Raw genomic sequence first — 27,853 nt, forward strand, 5'->3', positions numbered from 1 at the left:
TATTAAGCTTTTGATTTGGAATGTATTTTTTATTATTTTTCTATAAATCCATCTCTTTTAACAATCTCTATTTGGTGATGGATTTCTTCTATATTTCCTTGTAGTTCTTTAGTCATAGTTTCAGTTGTTATATTAAACATATCTCAAAAACCTGGTTAAAGTTATTTGTCTAGTAAAGCCAATGCTTGAGTTTCATTATGGGCAGTTTTTATTGATTTTGTGTGTTTCAAAAAAATCTTATTAAAAACAACTCTAGAAATCATATTCTTCTGAATTTTTTTATTTTGCTATTTGCTTCTCTTTTTGTAGTTTCTGTTTGTTTAGGACTTCTCTGAACTATTTTTTCAATTACATTCTTTGCTGTGCATATCTGCTGAAGTCTCTACTTGGTGAATATCACAAAAGAGAGATATACTTAAACACCTTGAACTGATACATTTATGGGCCTTTGCCAAGGTCTCTGTGTGGGGGGATAGGGTACATCTTTAATGCATTATCCAGTAGTCTTAAATGATGCTTTAACCTTCAGTTACAGCTGGTGTCAAGCCTAAAGCTCAGGCAGAGGTCAGAGTACCTTTATAGGTTTTTCTCTGGGTATATGTGTGTCCAGATTCCCAAAAATATGGTAGAGATTTTCGAAGCTTTTTAATTCCTTCTTCTGACCCCTTCCTCAGTGAACCATCCACTAAACCAATGATTCATCTTCATAATGATTGTTTGGTTTCATAGCCTGTGATAATTTTTTCCTAAGGTTGACTTGAAACTTAAACTTTCTTCAGTAATATAACATTTGTCTCCACTTTTCCAATAATGGCACAAATAGACTGTTTGCAGCTCCATGGACTGTAGCCTGACAGGCTCCTCTGTCCATGGGATTTCCTAGGCAAGAATACTGGAATGGGTTGCCATTTCCTTCTCTAGCATATTTTCATGACCCAGGGATCGAACCAGGGTGTCCTGAACTGCAGACACATTCTTTACTGACTGAACTACCAGGGAAGCCCAAATAGCTATATACCTAAAAGGATTAATGTTCCTAGAATTGAATTATTAATTAGTAGACACAATAAATTTTAATATTGCCAATATATTTATTGAATGACTTTATTTTACATATTTGAGCTTTTTTAAAAATCATGTTTTTAATCATAAAACAGTAAGCTTCCTTTTATTCATTATAAACTTAGCTTCCTATATTAAACTGTTTCTAGGTTTAGATGAGTTTTGTTTTACATAATGACAATTTAAACAATTTTCTAATATGTTATCAATGTTGCTGTAGGCATCATGTCTTATTATAAAATTGTTTTTAAGTGTTAAATACAGTGCATAAAGAGAAAGTGATGAACATATTTGAGTCCTATCCCTAATTAAAATCATATTTTAAAAAACAATATTTACAAACCGCTTTGCCAGTGGGACTATATCATTCAGATCAGATCAGATCAGTCGCTCAGTCATGTCCGACTCTTTGAGACCCCATGAATCGCAGCACGCCAGGCCTCCCTGTCCATCACCAACTCCAGGAGTTCACTGAGACTCACGTCCATCGAGTCAGTGATGGCCATCCAGCCATCTCATCCTCTGTCATCCCCTTCTCCTCCTGCCCCCAATCCCTCCCAGCATCAGAGTCTTTTCCAATGAGTCAACTCTTTGCATCAGGTGGCCAAAGTACTGGAGTTGGGGGCATAAGATAGCCTTCATTTTGTAGAAAAACTAGTTTTGAAGTTGCATTTTGTTTTTCCTTTAAATCACTCTTTTCCTCTTTTGGGAAACTTTCAGCAATTCTGGGTCACTGGATAAACCGTTTAACTTGAGAAGTAATTGGTGATGGACAGGGACACCTGGTGTGCTGCAGTCCATGGGGTCACAGAGAGTCAGATACGAATGAACTGAACTGAAGTAAACACAGTTGAAATTTTTTTAAACTCTTAATATTATTTCATGTTATCTAGGCTTCTATTGTTATGAAATACCACCTTCTTGAAAAAAATTTTATCATGTAGACCAAACTATGGTCCTCTTATAAATAATGTAAAATGGATGATTTTCCAAACTCTTGTGTTTTTACTCACTATGCTTGTTTTTTAAAGCTCATATTTATAAGTAATCTGAAAGAAACAGACCATTAATTATATATTAGTAGATATTATGATAGAAAAATATATGGTAGCCTCTCAAATGCATTTTGCAAATGTTAGATTAAAAAATGAAGTTTATTTAAGACAGAAATTTTCAATGCATGTAAAAAATTGTAAATGTTATTTTAGTTTCATTAACCTGCCAATTTTCATCTTGACCAAAAACACATCATAAAATATTTTTATTACTATGCTAGAATATTTGCTAATTACTAGAAGAACTGAAGAGATCCACTTTTATCGTTTTTTTTTGCAACTAGTTCACAGAAACTACTTAAATAATTATAAAATACACTAACCACCTGAAAATATCACAAGGTTGTTGATCAACTATACTCCAATACAAAATAAAAAGTTTGATAGTTAATTAAAAATGAAAATAATACAGTTTTAGTAAACTTTAAAAAATATAGATGTTCAAAGTTTATTCAAAAATAAGTTAACTGATCAAAGCAAATAAAAAATGCAGTGGTACGTACTGTTGTTGTTGTTCAGTCACCCAGTCATGTCCGACTTTTTGCAACTCCATGTACTCCAGCACTCCAGGCCTCCCTGTCCCTCACCATCTTCCAGAGTTTGCCCAAGTTCATGTTCATTGTATCAGTAATGCCATCCAACCATCTCATCCTCTGACACCCTCTTCTCCTTCTGCCCTCAATCTTTCCCAGAATCAGGGACTTTTCCAATGAGTCATCTGCTCGCATCAGGAGACCAAAATACTGGAGCTTCAGCATCTATCCTTCCAAAGAGTATTCAGGGTTGATTTCCTTTAAGATTGACTGCTTTGATCTCCTTGCTGCAAGGGACTCTTAGGAGTCCTCTCCAGCACCACAGTTCTAAGGCATTAATTATTTGACACTCGACCTTCTTTACAGTCCAGCTGTCACAGCCATACATGACCACTGGGAAGAACATAGCTTTGGCTATACAGACCTATGTTGGCTGAAAGTAATGTCTCTGCTCTTCAAAACACTGTCTAGGTTTGTCATAGCTTTCCTTCCAAAAAGCATTTGTCTTCTGATTTCATGCTACATACTAGGAATCACCCATTTCTTATTTCACCCTACCACAACTTTTAGGGCAAAATGTAGTTTTCTTTACCCCAGGTCAACATATTAAAATAGTTTGGACACTGGTTTAATTGTGCTGAATATCAATGAAAGCCTTTCCTTCCAAGATTTTTATCTATTTCAAGAATGTCAAGTATTTCTTGTGAACTTAGGTCTTGACTGTTTCTCTGTACTGGGAAGTGTGAAACCTAGGGCAACAAGAAAAGCAGAAGGAGGGTGTGAGGCATGGTCTTCCTATTACTACCTTTTCTCTTTCCTTTTATTTTTATACTTATTTATCTCCTGCTACAAGCAAAGGGATGGGAAAATCAGTCTACCGGTCATTATCTGATGCAAAAAACATGAGCTTAAGATCCCGTACACTTCACTGGTCCATGTGCAGACATAGTCCAAACCTGATCTCTGGTCCACAATGCAGAACAGTGGTTCAGGTTTTCTTTATTCATCTTGATTGCAGGTCAGAAGGGCTTCAAAGGAGGGTTATGGAGTAAAGAATGGTTACCATCTCCCTAGGGAAAGAACTTGGGCCTGATGCAGATATGTAGGTAGGCAAAGATCTTGGGTTCTTATGCTTTCTCTGGTGCACACAGAAAGGATTTCAGCATGCTGACTGCCACACCGGGGAACATGACAAAGTGAATAGGGACCTACCACATGTGAGCTGAGCACTCTGAGCATGTCTAGACATGGGCAGCCCCAGATGTGGTTGGGATATACCTAGGACCCGGAAACCCAGGGTCTAGCCAGCACTTCCATTTTCAATGCAATTCAAAGCTATCATTACCTCTTAATTCACAAAATTATTGTATAGATGAGAAAAATTATTGTTTCTGATTAAAAATAGAATTATCAAATTTAAAATCATTGACATAGCAGTAAGCGGGAGAAGGCAATGGTACCCCACTCCAGTACTCTTGCCTGGAAAATCCTATGGATGGAGGAGCCTGGTAGGCTGCAGTCCATGGGGTCGCTAAGAGTCGGACACGGAAACGGCAACCCACTCCAGTGTTCTAGCCTGGATAATCCCAGGGACTGCGGGGCCTGGTGGGCTGCTGTCTATGGGGTCGCACAGAGTTGGACACGACTGAAGCGACTTAGCAGCAGCAGCAGTAAGCGGCAAATTAGATTCCTTAGAAAATCAACACAATTAAATACATACTCAGCAATTTTTCTCAGAATTCAGAGGAAAATAATAGAAACGAGGTGTGAAGAGAGAAAAGTAGAACATAAAATCCAATCTACAGAAAATTGTAACTTCATGAAAAAATCAAGTGATAAAATATTGAATGGAAAAGATGCCTTGTTAATGTAAAAGGAAGGGCTAGTTGATAAGCTTTGATTTTTTTAATTAAAAATTATAAAGCTATAAAAGTACAAGGCAAAATTAGGTAACACCACACTGGTAACTTTTATAAATTATGAGATTCTTTTTTTTTTTTTAATCCAGAAAGTGACATAGTAATTTATCAGTTACTAGTTTCAGATTCCTTTCGACATTTCTGAATATAAAGTCAAGATGAAGCTGATAATTACTGAACATTTGATCTGATAAAAGCATAATGCCACAATCATTATGTGCTCAGTCATGTCTGACTCTTTGTCACCCTGTGGGCTGTAGCCCACCAGCCTTCTCTGTCCATGGAATTTTCCAGGCAAGAATATTGGAGTGGTTTCTCATTTCCGACTCCAGGGGATCTTCCTGTTGTTTATTCTCTCAGTTGTGTCTGAAAACTCTTTGCAACCCCATGCATTGTAGCCCGCCAGGCTTCCCTGTCCTTCACTGTCTCCTGGAGTTTACTCTAACTCATGTTCATTGAGCCGATGGTGCCATCCAACCGTCTTATCCTCTGTCGCCCCCCTTCTTCTCCTGCCCTCAATCTTTCCAAGCATCAGGGTCTTTTCCAGTTAGTCAGCTTTTTACATCAGTTGGTCAAAGTATTGGAGCTTTCGCAACAGTACTTCCAATGAATATTCAGGGTTGATTTCCTTTAGGATTGACTGGTTTGATCTTGCTGTCCAAGGGACTCTCAAGAGTCTTCTCTAGCAATTCTTCAGGGCTCAGTCTTCTTCATGGTCCAAGTATCAAATCTGTACATGACTACTGGAAAAACTATAACCTTGAATATATAGACCTTTGTCAGCAAAGTGATGTCTGTGGCTAGTGGGTATCAAAATTACTTAATAGACACTATCCCCTGCTATCAAAAGTGAATACTCTCAAGTGGTTGGCATTCTATAGCATCAGATCAGATCAGATCAGTCGCTCAGTCGTGTCCGACTCTTTGCGACCCCATGAATCGCAGCACGCCAGGCCTCCCTATCCATCACCAACTCCCAGGGTTCACTGAGACTCACGTCCATTGAGTCAGTGATGCCATCCAGCCATCTCATCCTTTGTCATCCCCTTTTCCTCCTGCCCCCAATCCCTCCCAGCATCAGAGTCTTTTCCAATGAGTCAACTCTTCGCATGAGGTGGCCAAAGTACTGGAGTTTCAGCTTTAGCATCATTCCTTCCAAAGAAATCCCAGGGCTGATCTCCTTCACAATGGACTGGTTGGATCTCCTTGCAGTCCAAGGGACTCTCGAGAGTCTTCTCCAAAACCACAGTTCAAAAGCATCAATTCTTCGGTGCTCAGCCTTCTTCACAGTCCAACTCTCACATCCATACATGACCACAGGAAAAACCATAGCCTTGACTAGCCGGACCTTTGTTAGCAAAGTAATGTCTCTGTTTTTGAATATGCTATCTAGGTTGGTCATAACTTTCCTTCCAAGGAGTAAGCATCTTTTAATTTCATGGCTGCAGTCACCATCTGCAGTGATTTTGGAGCCCAGAAAAATAAAGTCTGACACTGTTTCCCCATCTATTTCCCATGAAGTGATGGGACCGGATGCCATGATCTTCGTTTTTTGAATGTTGAGCTTTAAGCCAACTTTTTCACTCTCCGCTTTCACTTTCATCAAGAGGCTTTTGTGTTCCTCTTCACTTTCTGCCATAAAGGTGGTGTCATCTGCATATCTTAGGTTATTGATATTTCTCCCGGCAATCTTGATTCCAGCTTGTGTTTCTTCCAGTCCAGCGTTTCTCATGATGTACTCTGCCTAGAAATTAAATAAACAGGGTGACAATATACAGCCTTGATGAACTCCTTTTCCTGTTTGGAACCAGTCTGTTGTTCCATGTCCAGTTCTAACTGTTGCTTCCTGACCTACATACAAATTTCTCAGGAGGCAGAGCATAGTAGATGAATAAAGCAAAATATATTTTCTCTTGCCCAACAAGTTAACATTTTCTGTTAAGTTTCTGTTTTCTCTCTAAGGACCTGCTCTTCCCTTGATGATAAGTTATTCCCTTTATGGATACACTCTTACCTCACTCTTCCCATCAGCTACAGTAGCAAGCTATATTCTATGATTTCTGTAGGATACAAATATCATACGATAATGCAAAATACATATTACATATTTGTTAGCAGATGGTTGGTCTCCTTCTATAGATCTTAAAATACAAATCAAAATAAAATCCAAATGGAATAAGGGCAGAAATATATAGAACATAAAATTACTGAAATATTATAGGAGATAATTGAAACTGAGCTGTACAATAAAAGTAGCCATCAAGATAGATTTTCATAAAAACCAAAAGCTTCAAAAAGTTTAAACAAATCTCAAAATAGAGAAATAATGTATGTAATGCAAAGTAATCAATATAGGGACAAACGTTTTCATTAAAAAAAAGGGATAAACATTATATTGAACAAATGCTAGGAAGAAGTAATTCACAAAAGCAAATGTAAAAAAACTAAATACAATCAAATGTTCAAACTAACCAGTGTTCAGCAAAACAAAATTTTAAATAAAAATAATATGAATGTTTTGTCTGTACATTTAATTAAATTTGTTAAATGTAAACTATTCAAATTGGTAGAAATATAAACATTATACTAATACTATGTATCATTTTGGATCCTGCTTTCTATTTGATAAGATTTAGAGACTTTTCATGTCTGTTTATAATGTATACATTTTTCAAAGTACCTTCATAGTACTATATATTCTAGATTCTTTATAATTCACCATCCTTATGGGGAAATTGAGCTATCCTCACTTGTTGCTATGTAAGCAATTCTATAGGGGACGACCTTATTCATACAATTTGGTTTGATATATGTTTCCTTGACACTCATTAACTCTCCTGGCGAAACTTGCCCCTTTTCCCAGAATTTAATTCAGGAATCACAAGGATGGTCACCAAATTTTAGAACTTTGCTTTGCATTGTTGAAATCTGTATTGTTAATCTTGTGATCTCACAGTACTTCCTCAATCTTATCATATTTCCTTATGCTAACAATCTTTTGAGAGGTAAAACATATTTTCTGTTTTTACTAAACATGTACTTATTATTTTTCATTAACTTTTATTTGGTTATTGGCACAAAATTATTGAGGGCAAAAGAAACAACTTTATTCAGCCATATATAATTTCAAATTAGTTTTATATTTATTAATATTGGACCATAAAGAAGGCAGAATGCCAAAGAATTGATGCCCTCGAACAGTCATGCTGGAGAAGACTCGTGAGAGTCCCTTGGACAGCAATGAGGTCAAACCAGTCAAACTTAAGGGAGCTCAACCCACCCTTAATATTCACTGCTAGAACAGATGCTGAAACTGAAGCTCCAGTATCTTGGTCATCTGATGCGAACAGATGACTCATTGGAAAAATTGCTAATGCTGAGAATGATTCAGGGCAGAAGGAGAAGATGGTGCCAGAGGATGAGATGGCTGGATGGCATCACTGATGCAATGGATATGAACATGGGCAAACTCTGGGAGATGGTGAGGGATGGGGGGCCTGGTGTGCTGCTATCCATGGGGTCACAAAGAGTCAGACACAACTGGGCGACTGAACAACAACAATATTGGGTTCTTATTATCCATTATCCAAAATTAAAATTTAGTGTATTTACAGAGTATCAGAAAAGCCAGGAAATTAAAATTACATATCAGTTCTTTGCTTTTGAAATTACATCTGATAAGCTTTTGTATTTTTTTAGGGAAAAGTATGTCATTACCACTTTTTAATGTAGCATACATTAAGAACATTTTCCATGTTAAAAACTTTTGAAAGCATGTTACAAAACATTCCATGTGATGCAAGTATCACATTAACTTATCTGTCTTTATTACTTAATATTAAATGTATTTCTAATTTTTTCTATCTCCAATCATTCTATAATAAGTGTTCCTATGCATTAATCCTTGTTAATTACTTTATTTCTTTACTCATATGGCATTATAATAATTATTTTAAAAGTATGCTCTGGGCATTCAAAGCCATAGAGAAAATTCTATATCCAGAAGTATTAGTATTTAAGAATTATAGCATTTCTAAAGAGATTTTAAGTAAATGAACCTAGTGATTAATTTTAAGAACATAAAACTTGGAACTGCCAGATATGTACTGCCTGATGTGAAGTAATAAAAAGGACAGCACATCAGCTATGAAGAAATCTCACCAATCAAATCTGAATCAAAAATCTTGTTAAATCTGTGTGTTTTAAAAAATCATGAAAGTCAAAGAAATCCCACTCCAGTACTTTTGCCTGGAAAATCCCATGGATGGAGGAGCCCGGTAGGCTGCAGTCCATGGGGTTGCTGAGAGTCGGACACGACTGAGCGACTTCGCTTTCACTTTTCACTTTCATGCACTGGAGAAGGAAATGGCAACCCACTCCAGTGTTCTTGCCTGGAGAATCCCAGGGACGGGGGACCCTGGTGGCTGCCGTCTATGGGGTCACACAGAGTCAGACATGACTGAAGTGAATTAGCATAGCATAGCATAGCATAATATACCATGGGGATATACACACTGACTATATTTTTTCAGTATTAAAGGTTTATTGTTAAATTTGTGTGCAGAAATTTGGGAAAGGTTTTGTCTTGTTTTTTGTTTTTTTTTTTTTTTTTGCCTTTTTTAGTCATTTTTTTTTCCTGATAAAATATTATGTCTAGGATTTTAATCTATACTACTCAGTAGGTAAAGTAAATTGGCTTGCTGTGCTTAGTTGTTCAGTCAGTCAGTCAGTTCAGTCACTCAGTCATGTCCGACTCTTTGCGACCCCATGAATCGCAGTACCCAGGCCTCCCTGTCCATCACCAACTCCGGAAGTTCACCCAGACTCATGTCCATCGAGTCAGTGATGCCATCCAGCCATCTCATCCTCTGTCATCCCCTTCTCCTGCCCTCAATCCCTCCCAGCATCAGAGTCTTTTCCAATGAGTCAACTCTTCGAATCAGGTGGCCAAAGTACTGGAGTTTCAGCTTTAGTATCATTCCTTCCAAAGAAATCCCAGGGCTGATCTCCTTCACAATGGACTGGTTGGATCTCCTTGCAGTCCAAGGGACTCTTAAGAGTCTTCTCCAACACCACAGTTCAAAAGCATCAATTCTTCGGTGCTCAGCCTTCTTCCCAGTCCAACTCTCACATCCATACATGACCACAGGAAAAACCATAACCTTGACTAGACAGACCTTTGTTGGTAAAGTAATGGCTCTGCTTTTGTATATGCTATCTAGGTTGGTCACACCTTTCCTTCCAAGGAGTAAGCGTCTTTTAATTTCATGGCTGCAGTCACCATCTGCAGTGATTTTGGAGCCCAAAAAAATAAAGTCTGATACTGTTTCCCCATCTATTTCCCATGAAGTGATGGGACCAGATACTGTGATCTTCGTTTTCTGAATGTTGAGGTTTAAGCCAACTTCTTCACTCTCCACTTTCACTTTCATCAAGAGGCTTTCTAGTTCCTCTTCACTTTCTTCCATAAAGGTGGTGTCATCTGCATATCTGAGGTTATTGATATTTCTCCCTGCAATCTTGATTCCAGCTTGTGTTTCTTCCAGTCCAGTGTTTCTTATGATGTACTCTGCATATAAGTTAAATGAGCAGGGTGACAATATACAGCCTTGACATACTCCTTTTCCTATTTGGAACCAGTCTGTTGTTCCATGTCCAGTTCTAACTGTTGCTTCCTGACCTACATACAGATTTCTCAAGAGGCAGGTCAGGTGGTCTGGTATTCCCATCTCTTTCAGAATTTTCCACAGTTTATTGTGATCCACACAGTCAAAGGCTTTGGAATAGTAAATAAAGCAGAAATAGATGTTTTTCTGGAACTCTCTTGCTTTTTCCATGATCCAGCGGATGTTGGAAATTTGATCTCTGGTTCCTCTGCCTTTTCTAAAACCAGCTTGAACATCGGGAAGTTCATGGTTCACATATTGCTGAAGCCTGGCATGGAGAATTTTAAGCATTACTTTACTAGCATGTGAGATGAGAGCAATTGTGCAGTAGTTTGAGCATTCTTTGGCACTGCCTTTGTTTGGGATTGGAATGAAAACTGACCTTTTCCAGTCCTGTGGCCACTGTTGAGTTTTCCCAATTTGCTGGCATATTGAGTGCAGCACTTTCACAGCATCATCTTTCAGGATTTGAAATAGCTGCTCAGTCATGTTCAACTCTTTGCAACCCCATGGACTGTAGCCCACCAAGTTCCTCTGTCCCTGGGGATTCTCCAAGGAAGAATACTGGAGTGGGTTTCCATGCCCTCCTCCAGGGAATCTTTCCAACCAAGGGTCAAACCCAGGTCTCCTGAATTGCAAGTGGATTCTTTACCGTCTGGAGTGCATATTAAATGAGTTTAATATTTAGGTAGACGACAGATAGTACAGTCTTAACGTGTCATGCTTATGGCTTATCCTAAAAAGATTTGGGAAAGGGAGTAAAATGATGGGATTCACAAGTAGGAGTACACTACTATGAATGTAGACATGAATTCATCCAGAAGCAAGGAAACCTTCAGGCCCTTCCTCAATTTCTATAATTCCAGCCCCCTGTCTGGCACACTTTCATGGGATGTAATTTCTCTACAGAATAATAATAGATGATGACAAAAATAAGAATGAATTAAAAATGAGGTGTGAAAGCCAAAGGGACTCCTTAAGCAAAGAAGCCCTCATGTCTTGCAGAAGGAATGCAGAGAAAGTCTAGCATGAGGCCTGAGATTTATCATTCTGCGTGACTAACTTCAAAGGAGGTTAAACTCAACAGATCGGTTGTGCCAGGAGCAGTGCCCCATTGGAAAATCGGGATCCCTAACACACAGGATCTAGACATATGGATGATTTCTTCTGAAGACTTTGATTCCTCTGACTCTTCTGAACCATCTAAGCCTGTAGAAATATTCCATTTGTCTCTATTAAGCACAATCATCTCAAATAATCCTGAAAGGCACTCAAGATCTGCCCTCTATCTTCTTCCTGGCCACATGGTTTATACCTAGGTTTTAAGACACAATGCCAACGAACAGAAGATGCATTGGGCTTCTTACGTAATAAAAGTACTAAAGTTTTAAGATGCTGCAAATCTACTGATATGTATCAGTAGACATCTGGAAAGTATGCATGACATTGGGTTACAAGATTGTTTATTAAAGGAACTGGAACATAGAATTGAAAGGAAAGAGTTTATTTACTTGAGAATATTCTTGGGAGATAAAGGATTTAGCTTTCTGGAAAGAAACTCAGAATATTTTACAAATTAATAAAGTGTCTCCCAGCAGCATGGTGCACACAGTGGCCAACCTGAGCAAAATTGAAATGTGTGAACTGCCATGTCAGATGATGGATAAAGAGATTAAAAAGTTCAGAGAAGTAGACATGCTCAAATGGATGTAATATATACAGTCAGAAAATGAGCATGATTGTTATGTTCCTTGGAAAGGCCCAATTCAGTCAGTCAGTTCAGTCGCTCAGTCGTGTCTGACTCTTTGCAACCCGATGGACTGCAGCAGCCAGGCCTCCCTTTCCATCGCCAACTCCTAGAGTTTACTCAAACTCATGTCCATTGGGAGAAGGCAATTGCAACCCACTCCAGTACTCTTGCCTGGAAAATCCCATGGATGGAGGAGCCTGGTAGGCTGCAGTCCATGGGGTCACTCAGAGTCAGACTCGACTGAGCAACTTCACTTTCACTTTTCACTTTCATGCGTTGGAGAAGGAAAAGGCAACCCACTCCAGTGCTCTTGCCTGGAGAATCCCAGGGACAGGGGAGCCTGGTGGGCTGCTGTCTATGGGGTCGCACAGAGTCGGACAAGACTGAAGCGACTTAGCAGCAGCAGCAGCATGTCCATTGAGTTGGTGATGCCATCCAACCATCTCATCCTCTGTCATCCCCTTCTCCTGCTGCCTTCAATCTTTCCCAGCATCAGGGTCTTTTCTAATGAGTCAGTTCTTCCCATCAGGTGGCCAAAGTATTGCATTTTCAGTTATTTAGGAGTTTCACTATTCAGGAGTGATTTTCTTTAGGATGGACTGGTTGGATCTCCTTGCTGTCCAAGGGACTCGCAAGAGTCTTCTCCAACACCACAGTTCAAAAGCTTTGGCACTCAGCTTTCTTTATAGCTCAACTCTCACATCCATACATGACTACTGGAAAAACCATAGTTTTGACTAGACCGACCTTTGTTGGCAATAGACACACACTTTTTCATGGCCACATGAATGCCTGGTGAGAAAGAAGCATTAAGTTCTATAGTGGCTCCACTTTTCAGTTTAGCATTGGAGATAGGAAATGCTTTTTAAAGAATTTATATAGCTGAAAATGATGTCCGTGAATGGACTTTGAACAGTGGAGACTATGTGGCAGTGTTAATTGGCAGTAACCAGGTTGTACTTAACCACAGATATTGTGATGACTAGCAAAGTTGGGGTAGAAGCCCTGAGAACCAAATACATAAGAAACTACAGGATGGTTAATAGAATATGACCTCCAGAGGGGCAAAATAGATTGGGAGCTGACTACTGCACTACTCAGCTTGAACTAGCAGAAGAAACCAAGGTTTGGTGTCTGGACATCTGATGATAACCACCTTAATAAAAATGCCATGATTCCTTGCATATGTCTCACACCAGAGACCGTTGTTCAAAAATCAAAACTCACTTAACATTAGTTCCAAGTGGATGGCAGTACCATAGCATGTTTACACAACAATGATTTGCTGAGTTTTTCCCCAAAGAAAACGAGGACCATTTACTCAGTTGACTGTATATTGGGAGATAGGGATTACTCTGTTTCTCGGACTGTTGACATAGGGTATCTGATCTCTGTGACACTGAACTATGAATACTTTAAAACATTATTGTGGCCTTCCTATATGTAAGAGGACATTATAAATGGCTTACATAGATTTCCTTGGTAGTCATTTCCCTGGAGCCTGAAAGTTTAATTGGTATTAACATACTTGAAATTTGGCACAAATTGGATCCTTGATTATGTGCATGCATGCATGTTTAGCCATGTCCAACTCTTGTGACTGCATGGGCTGAAGCCCTCCAGGCTCCTCGGTCCATGGGGTTTCCCAGGCAAGAATATTGGAGTGGGTTGTCCTTTCCTTCTCCAGGGGATCTTCCCAACCCAGGGATTGAACCAGGGTCTGCTGCATTGCAGGTGAATTCTTTACCATCTGAGCCACCAGGGAAGCCTTGAATAACTACCAAAATGGGGAAAGCAAAGTGGAAGCCTCTGAAACTATTCCTACTATGACAAAGTTAGTAAAAATATATACATTGTATGATGTATTTACTATAAAGTTTAGGAGATTTGTGTCAGTCATGAGTTTCTAACAGATGAAAGAATGGTGGGCCTCATCACATCCAGTTTAATTACCTAGCACTGACTCTGCAGGAACCAGGCGGCTCCTGGAAGATAACTGTAACTCCTGCAAGCCCAGTGGTTGTCCTGATTGACACTGCCTTGACAGATGTGGTAACTTTACTAGAAGAGATGTAGTCTCAAGTTCAGGCATGTTTGGGCATGTACTTTTTTTTCTATTTGAATAAGAAAAGAGAATCAGGGAGAGTTATTGTTCAGTTCCAATGTGTGATAAACATTTGTAAATTTTGCCCTTGAGTTGTAACTCTCTTTTCCTCTGCTATAATGTAGTCCAATGGCATCTCTTACTATCTGAACATTGCTGAGAGTAGTACATGAATCCATTGCTTTGAGGATAGAATGTTATTCCATTCAAATAGTTAGCACCAAGAAGGATTTTGTAAGACTCTTATTTAGAGGATGAAGTGGTCATGATGGCAGAGTTGGAGGGCATGAATTCTTACTAAGGCTAATCTAGCTACTGCTACTGCCAAATGTCCAACTTGTTAAAAAAAAAAAAAAGACCAAAACTAAGCTCCAAAATTACATAATTTCTTGAGATTTACTGTCTACTTAGCAGCAAGTTAACTACTTTGAATATCTTCCATCCTGAGAGTATCTGTGGTTTTGTTACTGCAATCGATTATTTTTATAATTTTCTGCCAGGGTTTCAAAAGTATTCCTGTTCTGCTGCTTACGTTTCAAAGAAATGAGTTTCATGGGAGGTGTAATGGTTAATTTTATGCCACAAGGTGACCAAACATTTGGTTAAATTTACCCTGAGTGTGTGAGGCTGTTTCTGTGTGTGTGCACTCTGTCATGTCCAACTCTTTGTGACCTCATGGACTGGAGTCCCCCAGCCTCCTCTGTCCATGGAATTTTTCAGGCAAGAATACTAGAGTGGGTTGCCATTTCTTACTCCAGGGGATTTTTCTGACCTGCCTGTCTTGCATAGGAGGGCAGATTCTTTACCACTGAGCCACCTGGGAAGCCCAAGGCTGTTTCTAGAGGAGATTAACATTTGAATCAGAAGATTTAGTAAAGAAGATTGCCCTCACTAAGGTAGGTTCTAAATTGAGAAAGGAGTAGTCAAGCCTGTATATTTTCACCCTGCTTATTTAACTTATATGCAGAGTATATCATGCAAAATGCCAGGCTGGATGAAGCACAAGCTAGAATCAAGATTGCTGGGAGAAATAATAACCTCGGATATGCAGATGACACCACACACCTTTTTTATGGCAGAAAGCAAAGAAGAACAAAAGAGCCTCTTGATGAAACTGAGGAAAGTGAAAAAGTTGGCTTCAAGCTCAACATTCAGAAAACTAAGATCATGACATCTGGCCCCATCACTTCATGGCAGATAGATGGGGAAATGATGGAAACAGTAAGAGACTTCATTTTGGGGCACTCCAGTATCACTGCAGATGGTAATTACAGCCATGAAATTAAAAGATGCTTACCCTTTAGAAGAAAAGCTATGACTGACCTAGACAGCATATTAAAATGCAGAGACGTTACTTTGCCAACAAAGGTCCGTCCCGTCTAGTCAAAGCTATGGTTTTTCCAGTAGTTATGTATAGATATGAGAGTTGGACTATAAAGAAAGCTGAGCACCGAAGAACTGATGCTTTTGAACTATGGTGTTGGAGAAGACTCTTGAGAGTCCCTTGGACTGCAAGGAGATCCAACCAGTTACTCCTAAAGGAAATCAGCCCGATATTCATTGGAAGGACTAATGCTGAAGCTGAAACTCCAATACTTTGGCCACCTGATGCAAAGAACTGACTCATTTGAAAAGATCCTGTTGCTGGGAAAGACTGAAGGCAGGAGAAGGGGATGACAGAGGATGAGAGGTTTGGAAGGCATCATGGACTCGATGTACATGAGTTTGAGGAGGCTCCAGGATGTTGGACAGGGAGGCCTGGTGTACTGCAGTCCATTGGGTCACAAAGGGTTGGACAAGACTGGGTGAATGAACTGAACTGAAGGTAAGTAGATCTAATCCAACCAATGGAAGACCTGAAAAGGACAAAAAAGTGCTGAGTTAAAGGGAACACTTCCAATCTAACTGCATGTTAGCTGGGCCATTGTTATTTTCCTTCCTTCAGATTCAAAGTGGAACATGAAACTGAGTTCTTGGCTCTCAGTCCTACAGGCTTTCTACCAGAATTTACAGCACTAGCTCTCCTGGTGCTCCAGGCCTTTGAACTCAGACTGGAAGACAGCATCAGCTGTTCCTGGTCTCCATATGCTGACTGCAGATCTTGAAACTTCACAACATTCATATGAGCTCTTTCTTGTAATAAATCTCTTTAGAGGGAGAGGTCCATCTCCTATTTGTTCTGTTCTCTGGAGAACCCTGAATGATACAGTAGGTTTTGTAGTAGGAACTTCATTTGTAGGAGTCATGATGAGTTTCATGCTCAAGGAAGTCCTTTCCTGTTGTTACTGTCCAGTATTCAAAACATGTCCTTTCTGTGTGGCCATGGTTCCACATCTCTGTGTTCAGTTCAGTCACAGTCAGTCATGTCCAACTCTTTGCAACCCCATGGACTACAGCACCCTAGGCTTCCCTGTCCATCACCAACTTCCAGTGATGCCATGTCTGCATTAGTGTGACTGTAACACTGTTGTCCTGCATGCTTTCTAAAGTAACAATTCACTTACAATACCATGGTATTTTGGAATATTGCTTTCTGAAGTCCATTTATTCTGGATCCATTTACCCCTGGCATCTAAGCAATCTTTCTTTGGAATTCCTAGTACTCCCATCTTCTCAGCATGGATTATGTCCCCAACAGCTTTCCTTCAGGGTAGGTCTTTGTCTTTCTGAAAAAGCCTATTTGTGGTACATTCAAATGATGCCTAAGGATTTAGGTTGTTATGGTTTGATCTTTTTGCCCCAGGGTGCTTCCTTGGCTCTTTATTTATTTTTCAAATATATCTGAAACCTGGAGCCTACAAGTTCTTTTTACAGTATTGCAGACTGTTCTAGATACTTTTGAAGTGAAGTTTTTGTCTGTTACTCCTGGGTTCCACGAGGTGTATGGTCCTTCGGTGTTCAGCTTTCTCTCCCCTTCTGCCACTGGGCTGCAGCTGACCCAGCATGGATCTGATGCCCTGGAATGGTTTGGCCACACATCCCCACTCAGAGGGCCTTAGAGGATTTCTGGTGAATGTGTCATCTGTGAATTACTTATTTTATCTCTTTTGATCTGTCTTTTCATAAAAAGATTTGAGGAGATTTAAAGAAATAGCTCGGAGAAGGCAATGGCAGCCCACTCCAGTACTCTTGCCTGGAAAATCCCATGGATGAAGGAGCCTGGTAGGCTGCAGTCCATGGGGTCGCTAAGAGTCAGACACGGCTGAGCGACTTCACTTTCACTTTTCACTTTCAGGCATTGGAGAAGGAAATGGCAACCCACTCCAGTATTCTTGCCTGGAGAATCCCAGGGACGGGGAAGCCTGGTGGGCTGCCGTCTACGGGGTCGCACAGAGTCGGACACGACTGAAGTGACTCAGCAGTAGCAGTAGCAGCTGCAGTTATAGTCCTGTTGCAGGGGCTAATAATTGTTGGTCATTTTTTACAACCTCAAAGTTAATTTTCATTTTAAAAAATCCATTAAATTTATTATATATTCATATAAATTATAGATAAACTACAGTTCAGTTCAGTCACTCAGTCATGTCCGACTCTTTGAGACCTCATAAATTGCAGCACGCCAGGCCTCCCTGTCCATCACCAACTCCCGGAGTTCATTCAAGTCACATCCATCGAGTCGGTGATGCCATCCAGCCATCTCATCCTCTGTCGTCGCCTTTTCCTCCTGCTCCCAATCCCTCCCAGCGTCAGGGTCTTTTCCAATGAGTCAACTCTTCGCATGAGGTGGCCAAAGTACTGGAGTTTCAGTTTTAGCATCAGTCCTTCCAAAGAACACCCAGGACTGGTCTCCTTTAGAATGGACTGGTTGGATCTCCTTGCAGTTCAAGGGACTCTCAAGAGTCTTCTCCAACACAACACCACAGTTCAAAAGCATCAAGTCTTTGGCGCTCAGCTTTCTTCACAGTCCAACTCTCACATCCATACATGACCGCTGGAAAAACCATAGCCTTGACTAGATGGACCTTTGTTGGCAAAGTAATGTCTCTGCTTTTCAATATGCTATCTAGGTTGGTCATAACTTTTCTTCCAAGAAGCAAGCATCTTTTAATTTCATGATAAACTTAGGCATAATTATATATTTATAAGTTGTGATATATTATGAATTATGTATAATATAGTATTATTATATCATTTAATTAAGTAATTTACTTATGATTAATAGTTTCTAATAGCATTTAATATAATTTTATATTGACCTTATGATAATGTAATAGATTTAATATCTATACTCTCTCCCTGATTAGGACTTAAGCCATCTGAGAACTGGAATTTTATTTTAAGACTTTATAGCATTATGGCTAAAAACAATGCTTGATATGTATTATTCTGGAGAAGGAAATGGCAATCCACTCCAGCACTCTATTAGCAAGTATAAATTTTAAAGTGTTACAGTTCAGATTTGGAACATTTTATTACTTAAACATTGCATTTTTCAACTGTCAACCTAAAACCTAAGAATAAACCTACAAAACCAAGCAAATAATGTGCTGGAAAAATTGTAATTAAAAAATTACAGGGAATACCATCAAAATATATTACATAAAAGTAAATGTTCAGATTTAGCATACAAATCCTCACAGTTGAATTGATTTATATGTATGTCTATGATACTTAAGCATTCGTGCGTATGAGACAAATGTTTCCTGAAGAATTGCTAAAATAGTATGAGATCAAAACATCTAATCTTCCATAGAACAACTTTTTGCACAGATATTACTTGCTAAGATAGAATAGTAGAGCAAATTTGACATTCATTGTAATCTCCAAAATTTTACTTCAAATATATTTGGGTAGAAAATAAATGGATATATTTCTTTCCTGTGTTTCATCCTATATCCAATAAACACATAACACATTAGCAGAAGCTTCCTTAATGGATTGCAGTTTGAGGAAGATGATATTTTGATAGAGAAAATATCTTGTAGCTTACACAAAATTTTTATTTTCTTATTGATTACTCATGTTTTTTTCCTCAGTGTACAAATAAATCAGTCCCTTAAATTCTGTCATCTATATTAACATTTTTTTTTTCCTGTGGAAATTATACTTTCTATCACTATCTTAATGTGTTCATCTTTTTGAAATTGTATATCAGATTTAACTTTTTAATTCTATAGTTCCCCACAGTCTGATAGCTATTTTTTCCCAATATCACACCAGATTATTCTAATCCAGAATTTTTGAAAGAAACATCTATAAATAAAGCCCTCTTTAAAGTGTTTGCAATTTTAAGTACAAGTACTTTTGAAATTTACAGGCAAAAACATCTGTAGAGAAGTCTTTTCCACTCTTGGAGGACAAACCCCAGCACATTTTCAACAATTTGACTTTCACTGCCCATTTCTTCCAAGCAATCAATTTATCTTCCTCTGTGGAGTCTGTGAACAGGACTACGTTGTCAATGGAGAGGTGGCATGGATCTCCCCGGTTGGTTGCCCCTTTGCTCTTTTCCCAGTGCTGTCACCAGAGAGAAATGACTCTAGGCCTCGGTACAGAAAACACTTTCTGACAAACTGCCATCCATGTATGAAAAGGACGGTAAATGTATATATGCAAACCTCCATTTGACTTCCTTCTTCCTAACAGAGTTTGTGATTTGCATGACTGCACAAACTATTCTAGAATTTATAGAAGTATCTGAAAAAAAAGAATGAACTTTCAGGGGCTGAAACGCTGGCCATTGGCTTCTATATGTAAAATGTATTCAGTAGTTGAAAATCAACTTTGGTACTCTGCTGTTCATTTTTTCAAATTATATTTGTAGAATTTTTTCTCGTTTCCCTTCTCTCTTTCCTGAATGCCTAAATGGCCAGGCAATATCAAAATGTAGCCTAATAAAAGAAGAGCAGTAGTTACTTAGTAGAGAGGCAAGAAGTTGTACTGAAACATCAGTTTGAAAGAAAGAACCAGTAGCCAGTTTTGTTCAAAGCTAACCCTCTGTGAGTCTATCTTTTTATCTGTCTCACAGAGGCTCACCTGTCTGTGAATAGGCAATGAACATCCTTCGTGTGAATGAACACAAGGTAATATGTTAACTCTCCTGGTGGGTTTTTATTTTATATATCATTATAAGTGGACAAAAGACACTAAGAATAGTGACTTTATGCCTAAGACACATGCAAAAGAGGACGGCATCAGTTCTCCAAACAATTTCACTACAAAATCTATTAGTAAGGACAGCTTTGGTAGTAGAAGTGCATCTGAAGTCCTTGCCCTTCAGGATTGTTGAGTTGGTCTTTTTGATAGAGATCCATTTCACATCAGTGTCTTACTTTTTATTCCTCGATGTACACAAGAGAAATATTGTACATGTCTAAAAGTTGGGCTTTCCAAGTGGCTCAGTGGTAAAGAACCCACCTCCAGTGCAGGAGACATGGATTCTATCTCTGGGTTGCAAAGATCCCTGGAGCAGCAAAGAGCAATCTGCTCAAGTATTCTTGCCTGTAAAATTCTATGGGCAGAGAAGTTTGTCGGGCTATAGTCCATGGGGTCCCAAAGAGTTGGACATGAGCAACTGAGCACTCACACATGCACATCTAAGGTTATATCCCTGCTTCAGACCAGATCTACTCAGTTTCCACTGCTAGTATTTAAAGTTCTGGGCTTTCTCTCATGATTTAAGATGAGCAGTTCATGGTACTTCTAAAATGCATATAGAACATCCACAATATATTTCTTTAATATTGTGGTCTTTTTTTATAGTACCTATCACTATCAAAAAATAAATAGCATGTTATAACTATATAATAAAGTTTTTTGGTCTTCTGTTGTTAGGGTTTGAGTTTTAGGAGATCATAAAATGCCTTGAGACAAGAGTGGCTTTTCTTGTTTACCATTAAGATTTGATAGTTATTGACAAAATAAACTTTATATTGTAAATGCTTTTGATAGTGACAAAATTTGTTCATAAATTCAGAGTAACCAACTCTCATTTTAAAGCATGCCACTATTGACTAGCTAACAAGCATGCAAAACAACCTCACAAAATCTCATATTCACTATTCCTCCTGGAAATAGTGGATGATATTCACTTGGCTGATTCAAAATTTTACATACATGATTTTTGATGTTATTATTCAGATTATTTTGTTAAAGCTATTTTGAACACAATGATAAAAGTCATACAGGACCTATAATGGTAAATGAAGATATCAAATAATATTTTTTTTTAACTGGAAAAAAAAAAACTATATAGAATATCTGTGAACCCAAGAATCTTGTCTTTATGACATAAAGAAGGTCTGACAATTTCTCGTCATTTTCCTATAGGAGCCATGGTATCTTGCATGTATATTTATGATAACTGGAGCTACTTTGGGGATAAATGAACAATCAACCCATTTATCCAGCTTAAATTCTAGCAGTGTTCATTGGACATTGTTATTACCATGAATAACCTGCAACCTAAATTCGACCAACACAGTATAAACCTATATATCCTTGATAAGTGTTTCATATTGTCTTCTATATCTATCTAATATATCTATCTATCTATCTATCTATATATATATATATATATATCAATAACCTCAGATATGTGGATGACACCACCCTTATGGCAGAAAGTGAAGAAATAAAAGCAAGAGAGTTCCAGAAAAACAATTACTTCTGCTTTATTGACTATGCCAAAGCCTTTGACTCTGTGGATCACAATAAACTGTGGAAAATTCTGAAAGAGATGGGAATACCAGAGCACCTGACCTGCCTCTTGAGAAACCTATATGCAGTGAAAGCACCAAATCCTAACCACTGGACCACCAGGAAGCCAAAAAGAAAAACACCAATACAGTATACTAATGCATATATATGGAATTTAGAAAGATGGTAACAATAACCCTGTGTACGAGACAGCAAAAGAGACACTGATGTATAGAACAGTCTTATGGACTCTGTGGGAGAGGGAGAGGGTGGGAAGATTTGGGAGAATGGCATTGAAACATGTAAAATATCATGTATGAAACGAGTTGCCAGTCCAGGTTCGATGCACAATACTGGATGCTTGGGGCTAGTGCACTGGGACAACCCAGAGGGACGGTATGTGGAGGGAGGAGGGAGGAGGGTTCAGGATGGGGAACACATGTATACCTGTGGTGGATTCATTTTGATATTTGGCAAAACTAATACAATTTTGTAAAGTTTAAAAATAAAATTAAAAAAGAAGAGAAACCTATATGCAGGTCAGGAAGCAACAGTTAGAACTGGACATGGAACAACAGACTGGTTCCAAATAGGAAAAGGAGTATGTCAAGGCTGTATATTGTCACCCTGCTTATTTAACTTATACACAGAAGACATCATGAGAAACACTGGGCTGGAAGAAACACAAGCTGGAATCAAGATTGCCGGGAGAAATATCAATAACCTCAGATATGCAGATGATACCATCCTTATGGCAGAAAGTGAAAAGGAACTAGAAAGCCTCTTGATGAAAGTGAAAGTGGAGAGTGAAAAAGATGGCTTAAAGCTCAACATTCAGAAAACAAAGATCATGGCATCTGGCCCCATCACTTCATGGGAATAGATGGGAAAACAGTGGAAACAGTGTCCGACTTTATTTTTTTGGGCTCCAAAATCACTACAGATGGTGACTGCAGCCATGAAATTAAACAACGCTTACTCCCTGGAAGGAAAGTTATGACCAACCTAGACAGCATATTAAAAAGCAGAGACATTACTTTGCCAACAAAAGTCTGTCTAGTCAAGGGTATGGTTTTTCCTGAGGTCATGGATGGATGTGAGAGTTGGACTGTGAAGAAAGCTGAGTTCCAAAGAATTGATGCTTTGGAACTGTGGTGTTGGAGAAGACTCTTGAGAGTCCCTTGGACTGCACAGAGATCCAACTAGTCCATTCTGAAGGAGATCAGCCCTGGGATTTCTTTGGAGGGAATGATGCTGAAGCTGAAACTCCAGTACTTTGGCCACCTCATGGGAAGAGTTGACTCATTGGAAAAGACTCTGATGCTGGGAGGGATTTGGGGCAGGAGGAGAAGGGGACGACAGAGGATGAGATGGCTGGATGGCATCACTGACTCAATGGACATGAGTCTGAGTGAACTCTGGGAGTTGGTGATGGACAGGGAGGCCTGGTGTGCTGCGATTCATGGGGTCACAGAGAGTCGGACACGACTGAGCGTCTGAACTGAATTGAAAGAGTCTCTTGATTAAAGTGAAAGAGAAGAGTTAAAAAGTTGGCATAAAGCTCAACATTCAGAAAACTAAGATCATGGAATCTGGTCTCATCACTTCATGGGAAATAGATGGGGAAAGAGTGGAAACAGTGGTTGACTTTATTTTTCTAGGCTACAAAATCACTGCAGATGGTGATTGCAGCCATGAAATTAAAAGATGCTTACTCCTTGGAAGGAAAGTTATGACCAACCTAGACAGCATATTCAAAAGCAGAGACATTACTTTGCCTACAAAGGTCCATCTAGTCAAGGCTATGGTTTTTCCAGTAGTCGTGTATGCATGTGAGAGTTGGACTATAAAGAAAGCTGAGCGCCAAAGAATTGACGCTTTTGAACTTGGTGTTGGAGAAGACTCTTGAGAGTCCCTTGGACTGCAAGGAGATCCAACCAGTCCATTTTAAAGGAAATCAGTCCTGGGTGTTCATTGGAAGGACTGATGTTCAAGCTGAAACTCCAATACTTTGGCCACCTGATGTGAAGAACTGACTCATTTGAAAAGACCCTGATGCTGGGAAAGATTGAGGGCAGGAGGAGAAGGTTGCGACAGTGGATGAGATGGTTGGATGGCATCACCAATTCAATGGACATGAATTTGAGTAAACTCCGGCAGTTGGTGATGGACAGGGAGGCCTGTTTAGCTGCAGTCCATGGGGTCGCAAAGAGTTGAACACAACTGAGCGACTGAACTGAACTTATTGTCTTCCCTATTTCTTAAAAATATAAAAGTGGCTATACATAAGATAGGTTAAAGTATTCATTATTCCAGGAATATTCTTTAAATAATGATTCCATGTACTTGGTAAATCTAGTGAGTTTAAATTTTGATTTCATCCACTATTAGGTATGTCATTTTGGAAAATTCACACAATTTTTTAAAATAACAGCTTCCTCATCTATAAAATTAGGTAAATCTAGTACTGAGCTCCTGCCTTATTGTAAAATTTAAATATGGTAGACTGTATAAGATTATTAGGACAAGTCTCTGTGCAACGAGAACACACAATACTTAATTTCTGAGCTTGTTCAAGGCATTGGCTTTGCTTTGCTTTTCTTTTCAGTATCAAGACATTTACTAAATAGAGGCTCTGTTATTTTTTAGAGCTAAGAAAAATTCAAGTTGAGATTTGCCAAAAAGATAGTATTAGAAACTCATTTTACAATTTTGGTATCATTTCTTTGGCCCAGAAAAGTTGATTTGTCTCCTAGCATGCACCCAGCATATCTTGTTTGCCTTTTGAAAGTTTATGCTGCTATTAAACATCAAAAATTGTGTCACATGGAAATGCCTTCCTGGGAGGGTGTGCTTTACTGTTGAATCATCTGTTGGGGGCTATCATTAGGTACAGAAGCTTTGAAGTAAGACCTAAAGCCAAAATTCTCACAGATGTTGCATGGAAACAAACTTCAAAAAGGATGCTCAGTGCTTATTCATAGGCAGGTAAACATCTGTGAAAGAGAAAAAAGAAAGCTGAAAGACAGGAGAGAGACTCACTTAAAGGCTTAGCTTTGAACAAAACAGGCCTTAGGCCTTTTCTTTCAAATTGATGTGTCTATTTATATGGCTTCCTGCCTCTCCACTAGGTAACTATTGAAGTCTCACTTTGTGAACTAATTTACATTGACCTCTGCCTTAGCCCTCAATAGTTCTATTTAAAGTGAGGTTTGTTTTCCCTAATGAGGATCAGCTGTGAGCACCTGCGACCAAAAGAAAATAAATTCCCTTTGACAGGCTGTGCCTCTGCTTAGGCTGAAATTGGGAGAAAAGGAGAGGCCAGGAATATATAGAAGATCCTGAGTTTGTAGGTTTAACGTTGAAGGTCTTATAAATGCAATGTATCTAGAGTCATCACATATTTCTTTATTAAGAAACTAGAAATGGCAACCCACTGCAGTATTCTTGTCTGGAGAATTCCAAGAAACGAGGAGGCTGGCAGACTACAAGTCCATGAGGTTGCCAAGAGTCAGACACGACTAAGCAACTAACAGACACGTTTTCCAGACACTAAGGAACCCACTCCAGTGTTCTTGCCTGGAGAATCCCGGGGAGGGGGGAGCCTGGTGGGCTGACGTCTATGGGGTTGCACAGAGTCGGACACGACTGAAGTGACTTAGCAGCAGCAAGGCTACAAAATGAGATTAAACAAAGCCATGAAAAGAATGACTATCTTTGATACCTCTTGGTCCACAAATTACACTCTTTCTCTCTTTTTAATGAGTACAAAATGTAGATCAAGATCCACACTAATACAATCATTTGCTCTTTGTCTTATCATCAACTGGTGGCTTAGAAGTACTCATGCCATCAAAAAGTGAAGAACAAGAAAACAAAACTACAAATTAGGAGGGTCAATCTATTAGATTTATAGCTTGATCTCTCAAAGCCTGAAGCTTACTAAAACTTCAAAATAATTTCATCAAACAGTGTTATAACTGGAAATAAACAGCCCAGTTCCCTTAGAGTTTTCAAAGTTTCTTGTCTTCTATTATTAGTTCATTATATGATTTCTTTAAAAAAAAAAAAAAAAAACAGTGATCTAAAAAATGTGCCACTAAATCTCTTTTCCACTTTGATCTTCATTTATGCTTTAAGGCAAAACAGCCTATGTGATGCTCAGCCTAATAAAATGTAGATTCTTTGCGCTTCATGTATAAGCTAAGCTTCCCTCACCTCCAAGCATTCTGGAACTGATCAATGGTAAGCCTGCCTCAAAAAGCCTTTCCTTATCCTCAGTAAGAATATATCAATAAATGGGAAGAGATGATGATGCTACTGAAGCCTGCGAGCACATCTTCTCATTTCATCAGTTCTGCTGATGTTACCTCTGGCTCAGAGGTTCCATTTTCTTTGTCTGTATGAGATGCATCAGGATTGCTTTGGCAGCAAGCCCCATAGGCATATGGCTGAAAGGTTCTTGCTATTAAAGGCTGCTTTTATTGGCTCACCAGTTCAGGGTAGTAGCAGTTCTAACAATGACTGGGTAGCTGGTAAAATAATCCAGAGTGCTGTCCTTATTCTGAGATAATAAAAAGAAAACAAACAGAGTAAGCATATCACACTCAAAATATAAAAGAAAATATTAATATATTCTTCTAGTTAACACTTCCCTGGTGACTTCCCTGGTGGCTCAGTCGGTAAAGCGTCTGCCTACAACATGGGAGATCCAGGTTCAATCCCTGGGTTGGGAAGATCCCCTGGAGAAGGAAATGGCAACCTACTCCAGTACTCTTGCCTGGAGAATCTCATGGATGGAGGAGCCTGGTGGGCTACAGTCCATGGGGTTGCAAAGAGTTGGACACGACTGAGCGACTTCACTAGTTAACAGTAACTATACTACTTATTATATTCTTTATTCTTAAAAGCTGAGTTTTGGCTCAGAAAAATGTGGGTAGGAGTCCTGGCTTTCACACTTCGGAGCATTATGGCTGGAGAAATTAGAACGGTCATGTCCCTGAAATTCTTGAAATCCACTACAAATCACTTAGGATAATCATTTGCTGATTAAGGTTTTGTGATGTTTAAATGGCATGTATTCGTGTATAGGATCATGATAAACACAGAAGTAGTTACTCAGCATGGATTGTTTTTTGTCTTTAAAAATAAAACTTTCTGTCAGGTTCAAAATACTTACCTTAAAAGCAAAGGGTTCCCTGACTTCCTTCTCTTTTCTTCTAGATTTTGGTATTTCATTGACCATAATGAATTGAATCATGACCCCCAAAAGATAGTTCCATGCCCTAATAATCAGAATGTCTGAATCATTACCTAGTATGGAAAAAGAAGGCAAGGGAGAAGGCAATAACAAACCACTTCAGTATTCTTATCTTGAGAACCCCATGGACAGTATGAAAAAGCAAAAAGGTATGACACTGAAAGATGAACTTCCCAGGTCGGTAGGTGCCCAATATGCTACTGGAGAAGAGTGGAGAAATAACTCTAGAAGGAATGAAGAGACAGAGCAAAGCGAGAGGGAAAAAAAAAAAAAAAAAAAAGCCCAGTTGTGGATGTGACTGATAAAGGAAGTAAAATCCCATGCTGTAAAGAACAGTACTGCATAGGAACCTGGAATGTTAGGTCCACGAATCATGGTAAATTGAAAGTGGTCAAACAGGAGATGGCAAGAGTGAACATCAACATTTTAGAAATCAGTGAACTAAAATGGACTGGAATGGGTGAATTTAACTCAGATGACCATTACATCAACTACTGTGGGCAAGAATCCCTTAGAATAAATGGAGTAGTCCTCAGAGTCAACAAGAGAGTCTGAAATGCAGTACTTGAATGCAATCTCAAAAATGACAGAATGATCTCTCTTCACTTCCAAGGCAAACCATTCAATATCACAGTAATCCAAGTCTATGCCCAAACCAGTAATTCTGAAGAAGCTGAAGTTGAATAGTTCTGTGAAGACCTAAAAGACTTCTGGAACTATCTCCCAAAAAAGATGCCCTTTTTATTATAGGGGACTGGAATGCAAAAGTAGAAAGTCAAGAGATACCTGGAGTAACAGGCAAGTTTGGTTTTGGAGTACAAAATGAAACAGAGAAAAGGCTCACAGTTTGCCAAGAGAATGCACTG

At 38.9% G+C, this 27,853-nt stretch overlaps 1 long non-coding RNA gene across 2 annotated transcripts in view; it reads left to right on the plus strand.

Moving 5' to 3' along the window:
* The window catches only part of LOC129633096 (uncharacterized), an 89,741-nt gene that overhangs the window by 13,975 nt on the left and 47,913 nt on the right, over positions 1–27,853 (plus strand). Inside the window, exon 2 of one of the 2 annotated variants that reach the window (XR_008704882.1) lies at positions 26,951–27,240. The exons of the other annotated variant lie outside the window; for it this stretch is intronic. This is a non-coding gene — a long non-coding RNA (uncharacterized LOC129633096). Of the gene's footprint in view, positions 1–26,950; positions 27,241–27,853 lie in introns of those variants that run through there. 2 annotated transcript variants of the gene reach the window in all.

This window comes from Bubalus kerabau, chromosome 18 (assembly GCF_029407905.1).
Source record: "Bubalus kerabau isolate K-KA32 ecotype Philippines breed swamp buffalo chromosome 18, PCC_UOA_SB_1v2, whole genome shotgun sequence".
NCBI classification, from domain to species: domain Eukaryota; kingdom Metazoa; phylum Chordata; class Mammalia; order Artiodactyla; family Bovidae; genus Bubalus; species Bubalus kerabau.